Genomic DNA, 11574 nt, shown 5'->3' on the forward strand with positions numbered 1-11574 from the left:
GGGACAGCATCTCACGGGTCTCTGTCTGCAATGGACAGTGTCTCAGGGTCTCTATCTGCAATGGACAGTGTCTCAGGGGTCTCTATCTTCAAGGGACAGCATCTCATGGGTCTCTATCTGCAATTGACAGTGTCTCAGGATCTCTATCTGCAACGGACAGCGTCTCAGGGGTCGCTATCTGCACTGTGCAGTGTTTCAAGGGTCTCTATCTACAATGCACAGTGTCTCAGGGGTGTCTATCTGCAACGGACAGTGTCTCGGGGATCTCTATGTGCAATGGACAGTATGTCAGGGTTTCCATCTGCAGTGGGCTGTGTTTCGAGATCTCTATCTGCAATGGATGGTGTCTCGGGGTTTGCATCCCCGATGGGCACTGCCTCGGGATCTCTACCTACAAAGGGCAGTGTCTCTGGGATCTCTACCTGCAGTGGACAGTGTCTCGGGAATCTCCTGATGAAGGGCTTTTGCCCAAAACATCGATTCTTCTGTTCCATGAATACTGCCTGACCGGCTTTTCCAGCACCACACTCTTCATCTCTATCTGCAATGGAGAGTGTCTCAGGAACTCTGTCTGCAGTGGACAGTGTCTCAGGAACTCTGTCTGCAGTGGACAGTGTCTCTGGATCTCTGTCTGCAGTGGACAGTGTCTCTTTGGTCTCTATCTGCAATGGACAGTGTCTCGGGATCTCTCTCTGCAATGGACAGTGTCGCAAGATCTCTATCTGCTATGGACAGTGTCTCTGGGTGTCTATCTGCAATGGACAGTTTCTCGAGGTCTCTATCTGCAATAGGGAGTGTCTCAGGTGTCTCTATCTGAACTGTGCAGTGTCTCGGGGTCTCTATCTGCGATGGACAGTGTCTCTGGGATCTCTATCTGCAATGGACAGTGTCTCAGGGATCTCTATCTGCAACGGACTGTGTCTCAGGGGTCTCTATCTGAACTGGGTAGTGTCTCGGGATCTCTGTCTACAATGGACAGTGTCTCCGGGTCTCTATCAGCAATGGATAGTGTTACAGGATCTCTATCTGAAATAGACAGTGTCTCAGGGGTCTCTATCTGCAATGGACAGTGTCTCAGGATGTCTATCTACAATGGACAGTGTCTCTGGGATCTCTATCAACAATGGACAGTGTCTCAGGGATCTCTATCTGCAATGGACAGTGTCTCAGGGACCTCTATCTGCACTGGACAGTGTCTCAGGGATCTCTATCTGCAACGGACTGTGTCTCAGGGATCTCTATCTGCAATGGACAGTATCTTGGGGTTTCCATCTGCAGTGGGCTGTGTTTCGAGATCTCTATCTGCAATGGATGGTGTCTCGGGGTTTGCATCCCCGGTGGGCACTGCCTCGGGATCTCTATCTACAAAGGGCAGTGTCTCTGGGATCTCTACCTGCAGTGGACAGTGTCTCGGGAATCTCCTGATGAAGGGCTTTTGCCCAAAACATCGATTCTTCTGTTCCATGAATACTGCCTGACCGGCTTTTCCAGCACCACACTCTTCATCTCTGTCTGCAATGGACAGTGTCTCAGAATCTTTGTCTGCAGTGGACAGTGTCTCTTTGGTCTCTGTCTGCAATGAACAGTGTCTCAGGGAACTCTATCTGCAATGGACAGTGTCTCGGGGTCTCTACCTGAAATGGACAGTGTCTCAGGGTCTCTATCTGCAATGGACAGTGTCTCGGGGTCAATATATGCAATGGGCAGTGTCACACGGATCTCTATCTGCAATGGACAGTGTCTCGGGGTCTCTACCTGCAATGAAAGTGTCTCAGGGTCTCTATCTGCAATGGACAGTGTTTCACGGGTCTCTATCTGCAATGGACAGTGTCTCGGGGTCGCTATCTGCAATGGACAGTGACTCACGGGTCTATATCTGCAATGGACAGTATCTCAGGGGTCTCTATCTGCAATGGACAGTGTCTCAGGGTCTCTATCTGCAATGGGCAGTGTCTCAGGGGTCTCTATCTGCAATGGACAGTGTCTCAGGATCTCTATCTGCAATGGACATCATCTCAAGGGTCTCTATCTGCAATGGACAGTGTCTCAGGATCTCTACCTGCAATGGACAGCATCTCACGGGTCTCTATCTGCAATGGACAGTGTCTCAGGGTCACAATCTGCAATGGACAGTGACTCACGGGTCTCTATCTGCAATGGACAGTATCTCACGGGTCTCTATCTGCAATGGACAGTGTCTCAGTAGTCTCTATCTGCAATGGACAGTGTCTCGTGGTCTCTACCTGCAATGGAAAGCGTCTCAGGGGTGTCTATCTGCAATGGACAGTGTCTCAGGGATCTCTATCTGCAATGGACAGTGTCTCGGGGTCTCTATGTGCAATGGACAGTGTCTCACGGGTCTCTATCTGCAATGGACAGTGTCTCAGGAACACTGTCTGCAATGGACAGTGTCTCGGGGTCTCAATCTGCATTGGGCAGTGTCTCAGGGGTCTCTATGTGCAATGGACAGTGTCTCACGGGTCTCTATCTGCAATGGACAGTGTCTCAGGGTCTCTATCTGCAATGGTCAGTGTCTCAGGGGTCTCTATCTGCAATGGACAGTGTCTCAGGATCTCTACCTGCAATGGACAGCATCTCACGTGTCTGTATCTGCAATGGACAGTGTCTCAGGGTCGCTATCTGCAATGGACAGTGACTCACGGGTCTCTATCTGCAATGGACAGTATCTCAGGTTCTCTATCTGCAATGGGCAGTGTCTCACGGGTCTCTATCTGCAATCGACAGTGTCTCACCGGTCTCTATCTGCAATGGACAGTATCTCCGGGTCTCTATCTGCAATGGACAGTGTCTCAGGGTCTCTATCTGCAATGGACAGTGTCTCACGGGTCTCTATCTGCAAAGGACAGTGTGTCACGGGTCTCTATCTGCAATGGACAGTATCTCAGGTTCTCTATCTGCAACGGGCAGTATCTCACGGGTCTCCATCTGCAATGGACAGTGTCTCAAGATCTCTATCTACAATGGACAGTATCTCAGGGTCTCTATCTGCAAAGGACAGTGTCTCACAGGTCTCCATCTGCAATGGACAGTATCTCAGGGTCTCTATCTGCAATGGACAGTGTCTCAAGGTCTCTATCTGCAATGGGCAGTATCTCACGTGTCTCTATCTGCAATTGACAGTATCTCAGGGTCTCTATCTGCAATGGACAGTGTCTCAGGGTCTCTATCTGCAATGGACAGTGTCTCAGGGTCTCTATCAGCAACGGACAGTGTCTCAGGGATCGCTATGAGCAATGGACAGTATCTTGGGGTTTCCATCTGCAGTGGGCTTTGTTTCGAGATCTCTATCTGCAATGGATGGTGTCTCGGGGTTTGCATCCCCAGTGGGCACTGCCTCGGGATCTCTATCTACAAAGGGCAGTGTCTCTGGGATCTCTACCTGCAGTGGACAGTGTCTCGGGAATCTCCTGATGAAGGGCTTTTGCCCAAAATATCGATTCTTCTCTTCCTTGGATACTGCCTGACCGGCTTTTCCAGCACCACACTCTTCATCTCTGTCTGCAATGGACAGTGTCTCAGGATCTCTGTCTGCAGTGGACAGTGTCTCGTTGGTCTCCATCTGCAATGGACAGTCTCTCCGGGATCTCTATCTGCAACGGACAGTGTCTCAGGGATCTCTATCTGCAATGGACAGTATCTTGGGGTTTTCATCTGCAACGGATAGTGTCTCGGGATTTCTATCTGCAATGGACAGTGTCTCAGGGATCTCTACCTGCAATGGACAGTGTCTCATGGATCTCGACCTGCAATGGCCAGTGTCTCAGGGTGTCTATCTGCAATGGACAGTTTCTCGAGGTCTCTATCTCCAATAGGGAGTGTCTCAGAGGTCTCTATCTGAACTGTGCAGTGTCTCGGGTCTCTATCTGCGATGGACAGTATCTCAGGGATCTCTATCAGCAAAGGACAGTGTGTTGGGGTCTCCATCTGAAATGGGCAGTGTCTCAGGCTCTCCATCTGCAATGGACAGTGTCTCAGTGGTCTCTATCTGAAATGGACAGTGTCTCGGGGTGTCTATCTGCAATGGACAGAGTCTCAGGGGTCTCTACCTGAAATGGACAGTGTCTCGGGGTGTCTGTCAGCAATGGACAGAGTCTCAGGGGTCTCTATCTGCAATGGACAGTGTCTCGGGGTGTCTATCAGCAATGGACAGTGTCTCACGGTCTCTATCTGCAATGGACAGTGTCTCAGGGGTCTCTATCTGCATTGGGCACTGTCTCGGGGTCTCCATCTGCAAAAGACAGTGTCTCAGGATCTCCTCTGCAATGGACAGTGTATCTGCGATTTCTATCAGCAATGGAGTGTCTCAGCTATCTCTATCTGAAATAGGCAGTGTCTCAGGGGTGTCTATCTGCAATGGACAGTGTCTCAGGGGTCTCTATCTGCAATGGACAGTGTCTCAGGGTGTCTATCAGCAATGGACAGTGTCTCAGGGATCTCTATCTGAAATGGACAGTATCTCGGGGTTTCCATCTGCAGTGGGCTGTGTTTCGAGATCTCTATCTGCAATGGATGGTGTCTCGGGGTTTGCATCCCCGGTGGGCACTGCCTCGGGATCTCTATCTACAAAGGGCAGTGTCTCTTTGGTCTCTGTCTGCAATGGACAGTTTCTCCGGGATCTCTATCTGCAATGGACAGTTTCTCCGGGATCTCTATCTGCAATGGACAGTGTCTCCAGTGTCTATATCTGCAATGGGCAGTGTCCCAGGGGTCTCCATCTGCAACAGACAGTGTCTTTGGGGTCTCTATCATGCAATGGATAGTGTCTCAGCAGGTCTCCATCTGCAATGGACAGTGTCTTTGGGTCTCCATCTGAAATGGGCAGTGTCTTTGGGTCTCCATCTGAAATGGGCAGTGTCTCTGGGGTCTCTATCTGCAATGGACAGTTTCTCAAGGTCTCTATCTGCAATGGACACAATAGGGTGTGTCTCAGGGGTCGCTATCAGAACTGTGCAGTGTCCCGGGGTCTCTATCTGCGATGGACAGTATCTCAGGGATCTCTATCTGCAATGGACAGTGTCTCAGGGTGTCTATCTGCAATGGACAGTTTCTCGAGGTCTCTATCTGCAATAGGGTGTGTCTCAGGGGTCTCTATCTGAAATGTGCAGTGTCTTGGGGTCTCTATCTGCGATGGACAGTATCTCAGGGATCTTTATCAGCAATGGACAGTGTCTTGGGGTCTCCATCTGCAATGGGCAGTGTCTCAGGATCTCCATCTGCAATGGACAGTGTCTCAGGGTCTCTATCTGCAACGGACAGTGTCTCAGGAATCTCTATCTGCAATGGACAGTGTCTCAGTGGTCTCTATCTGAAATGGACAGTGTCTCGGGGTGTCTATCTGCAATGGACAGAGTCTCAGGGGTCTCTACCTGAAATGGACAGTGTCTCGGGGTGTCTGTCAGCAATGGACAGAGTCTCAGGGGTCTCTATCTGCAATGGACAGTGTCTCGGGGTGTCTATCAGCAATGGACAGTGTCTCACGGTCTCTATCTGCAATGGACAGTGTCTCAGTGGTCTCTATCTGAAATGGACAGTGTCTCAGGGTCTCTATCTGCAACGGACAGTGTCTCAGGAATCTCTATCTGCAATGGACAGTGTCTCAGGGTGTCTACCTGCAATGGACAGTTTCTCGAGGTCTCTATCTGCAATAGGGTGTGTCTCAGGGGTCGCTATCAGAACTGTGCAGTGTCCCGGGGTCTCTATCTGCGATGGACAGTATCTCAGGGATCTCTATCTGCAATGGACAGTGTCTCGGGGATCTCTATCTGCAATGGACAGTGTCTCAGGGGTCTCTATCTGCAATGGATAGTATCTCGGGGTTTCCATCTGCAGTGGGCTGTGTCTTGAGATCTCTATCTGCAATGGACAGTGGCTCAGGGTGTCTACCTGCAATGGACAGTTTCCCGAGGTCTCTATCTGCAATAGGGTGTGTCTCAGGGGTCACTATCTGAACTGTGCAGTGTCCCGGGGTCTCTATCTGCGATGGACAGTGTCTCAGGGATCCCTATCAGCAATGGACAGTGTCTCAGGGATCTCTATCTGCAATGGACAGTGTCTCGGGGTTTCCATCTGCAGTGGGCTGTGTTTCGAGATCTCTATCTGCAATGGATCGTGTCTCGGGGTTTGCATCCCCGGTGGGCACTGCCTCGGGATCTCTATCTACAAAGGTCAGTGTCTCTGGGATCTCTACCTGCAGTGGACAGTGTCTCGGGAATCTCCTGATGAAGGGCTTTTGCCCAAAACATCGTTTCTTCTGTTCCATGGATACTGCCTGACTGGCTTTTCCAGCACCACACTCTTCATCTCTATCTGCAATGGAGAGTGTCTCAAGATCTCTATCTGCAAAGGACAGTGTCTCTGGATGTCTATCGGCAATGGACAGTTTTTCAAGGTCTCTATCTGCAATAGGCAGTGTCTTAGTGGTCTCCACCTGAAATGGACAGTGTCTCAGGGTGTCTATCTGCAATGGACATGTTTCTCGAGGTCTCTCTCTGCAATAGTGTGTGCCTCAGGGGTCTCTATCTGAACTGTGCAGTGTCTCGGGGTCTCTATCTGCGATGGACAGTATCACAGGGATCTCTAACAGCAATGGACAGTGTCTCGGGATCTCTATCTGCAATGGACAGATTCTCAAGGTCTCAATCTGAAATAGACAGTGTCTCAGGGATCTCTATCTACAATGTACAGTGTCTCAGGGATCTCTATATGCAATGGACAGTATCTTGGAGTTTCTATGAGCAGTGGGCTGTGTTTCAAGATCTCTATGTGCAATGGATGGTGTCTCGGGGTTTGCATTCCAATGGGCACTGCCTTGGGATCTCTACCTACAAAGGGCAGTGTCTCTGGGATCTCTACCTGCAATGGACAGTGTCGCGGGAATCTCCTGATGAAGGGCTTTTGCCCAAAACATCGATTCTCCTGTTCCTTGGATACTGCTTGACCGGCCTTTCCAGCACCACACTGTTCATCTCTATCTGCAATGGACAGTGTCTCAGAATCTTTGTCTGCAATGGACAGGGAATCTTTGATCTGTGTCTGCAATGGACAGTGTCTCCGGGATCTCTATCTGCAATGGACAGTGTGTCCGTGGTTTCTATCATGCAATGGATAGTGTCTCAGAGGTCTCTATCTGTAATGGACAGTGTCTCCGGGGTTTCTGTCATGCAATGCATAGTGTCTCAGGGGTCTCTATCTGCAATGGACAGTGTCTCAGGGGTCTCCATCTGCAATGGACAGTGTCTCCAGGATCTCTATCTGTAATGGATAGTGTCTCGGGATCTCTATCTGCAATGGACAGTGTCTCAGGGATCTCTACCTGCAATGGACAGTGTCTCAGGGATCTCTACCTGCAATGGCCAGTGTCTCAGGGTGTCTATCTGCAATGGACAGTTTCTCGAGGTCTCTATCTCCAATAGGGAGTGTCTCAGAGGTCTCTATCTGAACTGTGCAGTGTCTCAGGGTCTCTATCTGCGATGGACAGTATCTCAGGGATCTCTATCAGCAATGGACAGTGTCTTGGGGTCTCCATCTGCAATGGGCAGTGTCTCGGGATCTCTATCTACAAAGGGCAGTGTCTCTGGGATCTCTACCTGCAGTGGACAGTGTCTCGGGAATCTCCTGATGAAGGGCTTTTGCCCAAAACATCGATTCTTCTGTTCCATGAATACTGCCTGACCGGCTTTTCCAGCACCACACTCTTCATCTCTATCTGCAATGGAGAGTGTCTCAGGAACTCTGTCTGCAGTGGACAGTGTCTCAGGAACTCTGTCTGCAGTGGACAGTGTCTCTGGATCTCTGTCTGCAGTGGACAGTGTCTCTTTGGTCTCTATCTGCAATGGACAGTGTCTCGGGATCTCTCTCTGCAATGGACAGTGTCGCAAGATCTCTATCTGCTATGGACAGTGTCTCTGGGTGTCTATCTGCAATGGACAGTTTCTCGAGGTCTCTATCTGCAATAGGGAGTGTCTCAGGTGTCTCTATCTGAACTGTGCAGTGTCTCGGGGTCTCTATCTGCGATGGACAGTGTCTCTGGGATCTCTATCTGCAATGGACAGTGTCTCAGGGATCTCTATCTGCAACGGACTGTGTCTCAGGGGTCTCTATCTGAACTGGGTAGTGTCTCGGGATCTCTGTCTACAATGGACAGTGTCTCCGGGTCTCTATCAGCAATGGATAGTGTTACAGGATCTCTATCTGAAATAGACAGTGTCTCAGGGGTCTCTATCTGCAATGGACAGTGTCTCAGGATGTCTATCTACAATGGACAGTGTCTCTGGGATCTCTATCAACAATGGACAGTGTCTCAGGGATCTCTATCTGCAATGGACAGTGTCTCAGGGACCTCTATCTGCACTGGACAGTGTCTCAGGGATCTCTATCTGCAACGGACTGTGTCTCAGGGATCTCTATCTGCAATGGACAGTATCTTGGGGTTTCCATCTGCAGTGGGCTGTGTTTCGAGATCTCTATCTGCAATGGATGGTGTCTCGGGGTTTGCATCCCCGGTGGGCACTGCCTCGGGATCTCTATCTACAAAGGGCAGTGTCTCTGGGATCTCTACCTGCAGTGGACAGTGTCTCGGGAATCTCCTGATGAAGGGCTTTTGCCCAAAACATCGATTCTTCTGTTCCATGAATACTGCCTGACCGGCTTTTCCAGCACCACACTCTTCATCTCTGTCTGCAATGGACAGTGTCTCAGGATCTCTGTCTGCAGTGGACAGTGTCTCGTTGGTCTCTGTCTGCAATGAACAGTGTCTCAGGGATCTCTATCTGCAATGGACAGTGTCTCCGGGGTCTCTATCTGCAATTGACAGTGTCTCAGGATCTCTATCTGCAATGGACAGTGTCTCAGTGGTATCGACCGTCAATAGGCAGTGTCTCCCGGATCTCTATCTGCAACGGACAGTGTCTCAGGGGTCTCTATCTACAATGGACAGTGTCTCAGGGGTCTCTATCTGCAATGTGCAGTGTCTCCGGGGTCTCGATCTGCAATGGACAGTGTCTCAAGGATCTATATCTGCAATGGACACTATCTCGGGAATCTCTTGATGAAGGGCTTATGCCCAAAACATCGATTATCCTGCTCCTTGGATGCTGCCTGACCGGCTGTGCTTTTCCAGCACAACACTCATCATCTCTATCTGCAGTGCACAGTATCTCAGGTGTGTCTATCTGCAATGGGCAGTGTCTCAGGGATCTCTATCTGCAATGGACAGTGTCTCAGGGATCTCTATCTGCAATGGACAGTATCTCAGGTATGTCTATCTGCAATGGACAGTGTCTCAGGGGTCTCTATCTGCAATGGGCACTGTCTCAGGGATCTCTATCTGCAATGGACAATGTTTCAGGGGTGTCTATCTGCAGTGGACAGTGTCCCAGGCTGTCTATCTGCAATGGGCAGTGTCCCGGGGTCTCTATCTGCAATGGACTGTGACTCTGGGGTCTCTATCTGCAATGGGCAGTGTCTCTGCCAGATCTTAAAATAATTCCAATAACTGGATACACAACCTTTTAAATATTCTAATAGCTTTTTAACACTTTCAGATAACTTAATACAGGACTTACCAAAAGTCTCAAGTGAGGAAAACTCCAGGTCAGTTGTAATCCTGGTGCTGGTTCGCAATGTGTGCTGCAGCCAGGCTACTTCAGGATGCTCTCGTACCAAGCCCTGACTGTATTGTCAGCATCGACTTCCTGAACAAGGAGCACTGTTCAGGGCCCTGGGGAGGAGACTGAGCTCGATCATCATCGTTCTGAACAGGAACGACAGGCTGAGCAGGAGCCAGATTCATGTGGTGGATTCAGAGAGTGAAATAAACTCAGACACTGGACAAATTTTGCCTTTGCTTGTGTGTTTGGAAGTAGCAACAAGAATAAAGTTAGAGAGAAGGAATTTGAGTCACCATGGCAACAAAATCTTGCCAGTTGTTGTTTTCATTCATTCATGGGATGTAGGTGTTCGGAAAGATCAGTATTTATTACCCATCCCCAATCGCTTTTGATCTTAGTTGCTTACTTGGCCATTTCAGAGGGCTGTTAAGAGTTAACCATATAACTGTGGTTCTGGAGTCACTTCTGGGCCAGTGAGGTAAGGATGGCAGATTTCCTTCTCTAAAGGACACGGGAGAATTGGATGTGTTTTTGGTTTAATTAATTTTTTTTTTAATTCACTTATGGGGTGTGCGCATCTATGGCTGGGACAGCATTTATTGCCTGTCTCTAGTTGAGAAAGTATTGGTAAGATACCTTCTCAAAAAGCTACAACCCACAATGTCCTTAAGGGAGGGAATTCCAGGATTTTGACCCAGCGAAACCGAAGGAACGGTGATATATTTTCAAGTAAGGATGGGGAGTGGCTTTGTGAGGGGGATCTTGCAGGGGATGGTGTTCCCATGTATCTGCTGCCCTTGTCCTTCTAGATGGAACTGGTAATGAGTTTAGAAGGTGATGGAAAAAAGTGGATTTAGCAACCATAATTGGAATTATTGCAATGTAAGGAGCCTGAGGAATATGGTAGATGATCTGAGGGCACAATCAACACATGGAAGTAAGATATCATTATGAGACCTGGCTGAAAGATGAGCAGGCTAATTCACAACATTGATCAAGGAATCAATTATAGCAGTGAGGAGGGATGGTATCTTGATGCAATCATCAAATGAGGCCATGTGGGTAGAGATAAAAAGCACACAAGGTACAAACGTGTTGTTGGGTATGTACTACAGACACCTCAAACAGTCTGCAAGAGACAGAGAGCATCATAGATATATTCACACAGATGTAATCAAATTTCAGAAAACTTTATGAAGAATAAAGCAGTAGTAGCATGGGATTATAACACCCAAATATTAACTAAGATAGTTCGAATGTGTAGTATAGGGGTGGGGGACATTCTTAAATTACATCCAGGAGAGCATTTTTAGCTAGTACATAGAAAGCCCAACAAGGGAGGAGACCATTCTGCACATAATGTTTGAAAATGAGCCCAGGTAGGTGGGAGTATTGGTGATAAATTCTCACCAGCCAGCAATGCCCATATCCCATGAGTGAATAGAATAAATATCAGTCAGGGAGCATTTTGGAGATAGTCCAAAAGGTATACAAGGTAATGAGAGGCATAGATAGAGTCGATAGCCAGAGACTATTTCCCAGGACAGAAATGGCTAACACGAGGGGTCATAGTTTTAAGCTGGTTGGAGGAAAGTATAGAGGGGATGTCAGAGGCGGGTTCTTTACACAGAGTTGTGAGAGCATGGAATGCTTTGCCTGCAGCAGTTGTGGAAGCAAGGTCTTTGGGGACATTTAAGAGACTCCCCCGACATACATATGGTCACAGAAATTTGAGGGTGAATACATGAGGATCAGTGGTCAGCACAACATCGTGGGCTGAAGGGCCTGTTCTGTGCTGTACTGTTCTATGTTCTATATGTTCTATGTTCTAAAGTCGCAGTACTCATTTAGATTTAGGATCATTATGGTAAAGGATAGGGATGGACGAGGAGTAAAAATCCTAAACTGGGGAAAGGCTGAATTTATAAGCAAAAGGTACAATTTA

The 11574-nt window shown here is 48.7% G+C and overlaps 1 protein-coding gene across 2 annotated transcripts in view; it reads right to left on the minus strand.

Moving 5' to 3' along the window:
- LOC122565415 (excitatory amino acid transporter 1-like) overlaps window positions 1-9794 on the minus strand; it is a 303209-nt gene extending 293415 nt beyond the window's left edge. Inside the window, exon 1 of one of the 2 annotated variants that reach the window (XM_087975411.1) lies at window positions 9585-9794. The gene's annotated coding sequence lies outside the window, so the exon portion shown is untranslated. The remainder of the gene's footprint in view (window positions 1-9584) is intronic. The other variant, XM_087975417.1, reaches the window with a different exon arrangement.
- Window positions 9795-11574: the final 1780 nt, after the last annotated feature.

Source organism: Chiloscyllium plagiosum, unplaced genomic scaffold (assembly GCF_037043375.1).
Source record: "Chiloscyllium plagiosum isolate Xiang-an unplaced genomic scaffold, Cpla_swu_hap1 HiC_scaffold_2, whole genome shotgun sequence".
NCBI lineage: Eukaryota > Metazoa > Chordata > Chondrichthyes > Orectolobiformes > Hemiscylliidae > Chiloscyllium > Chiloscyllium plagiosum.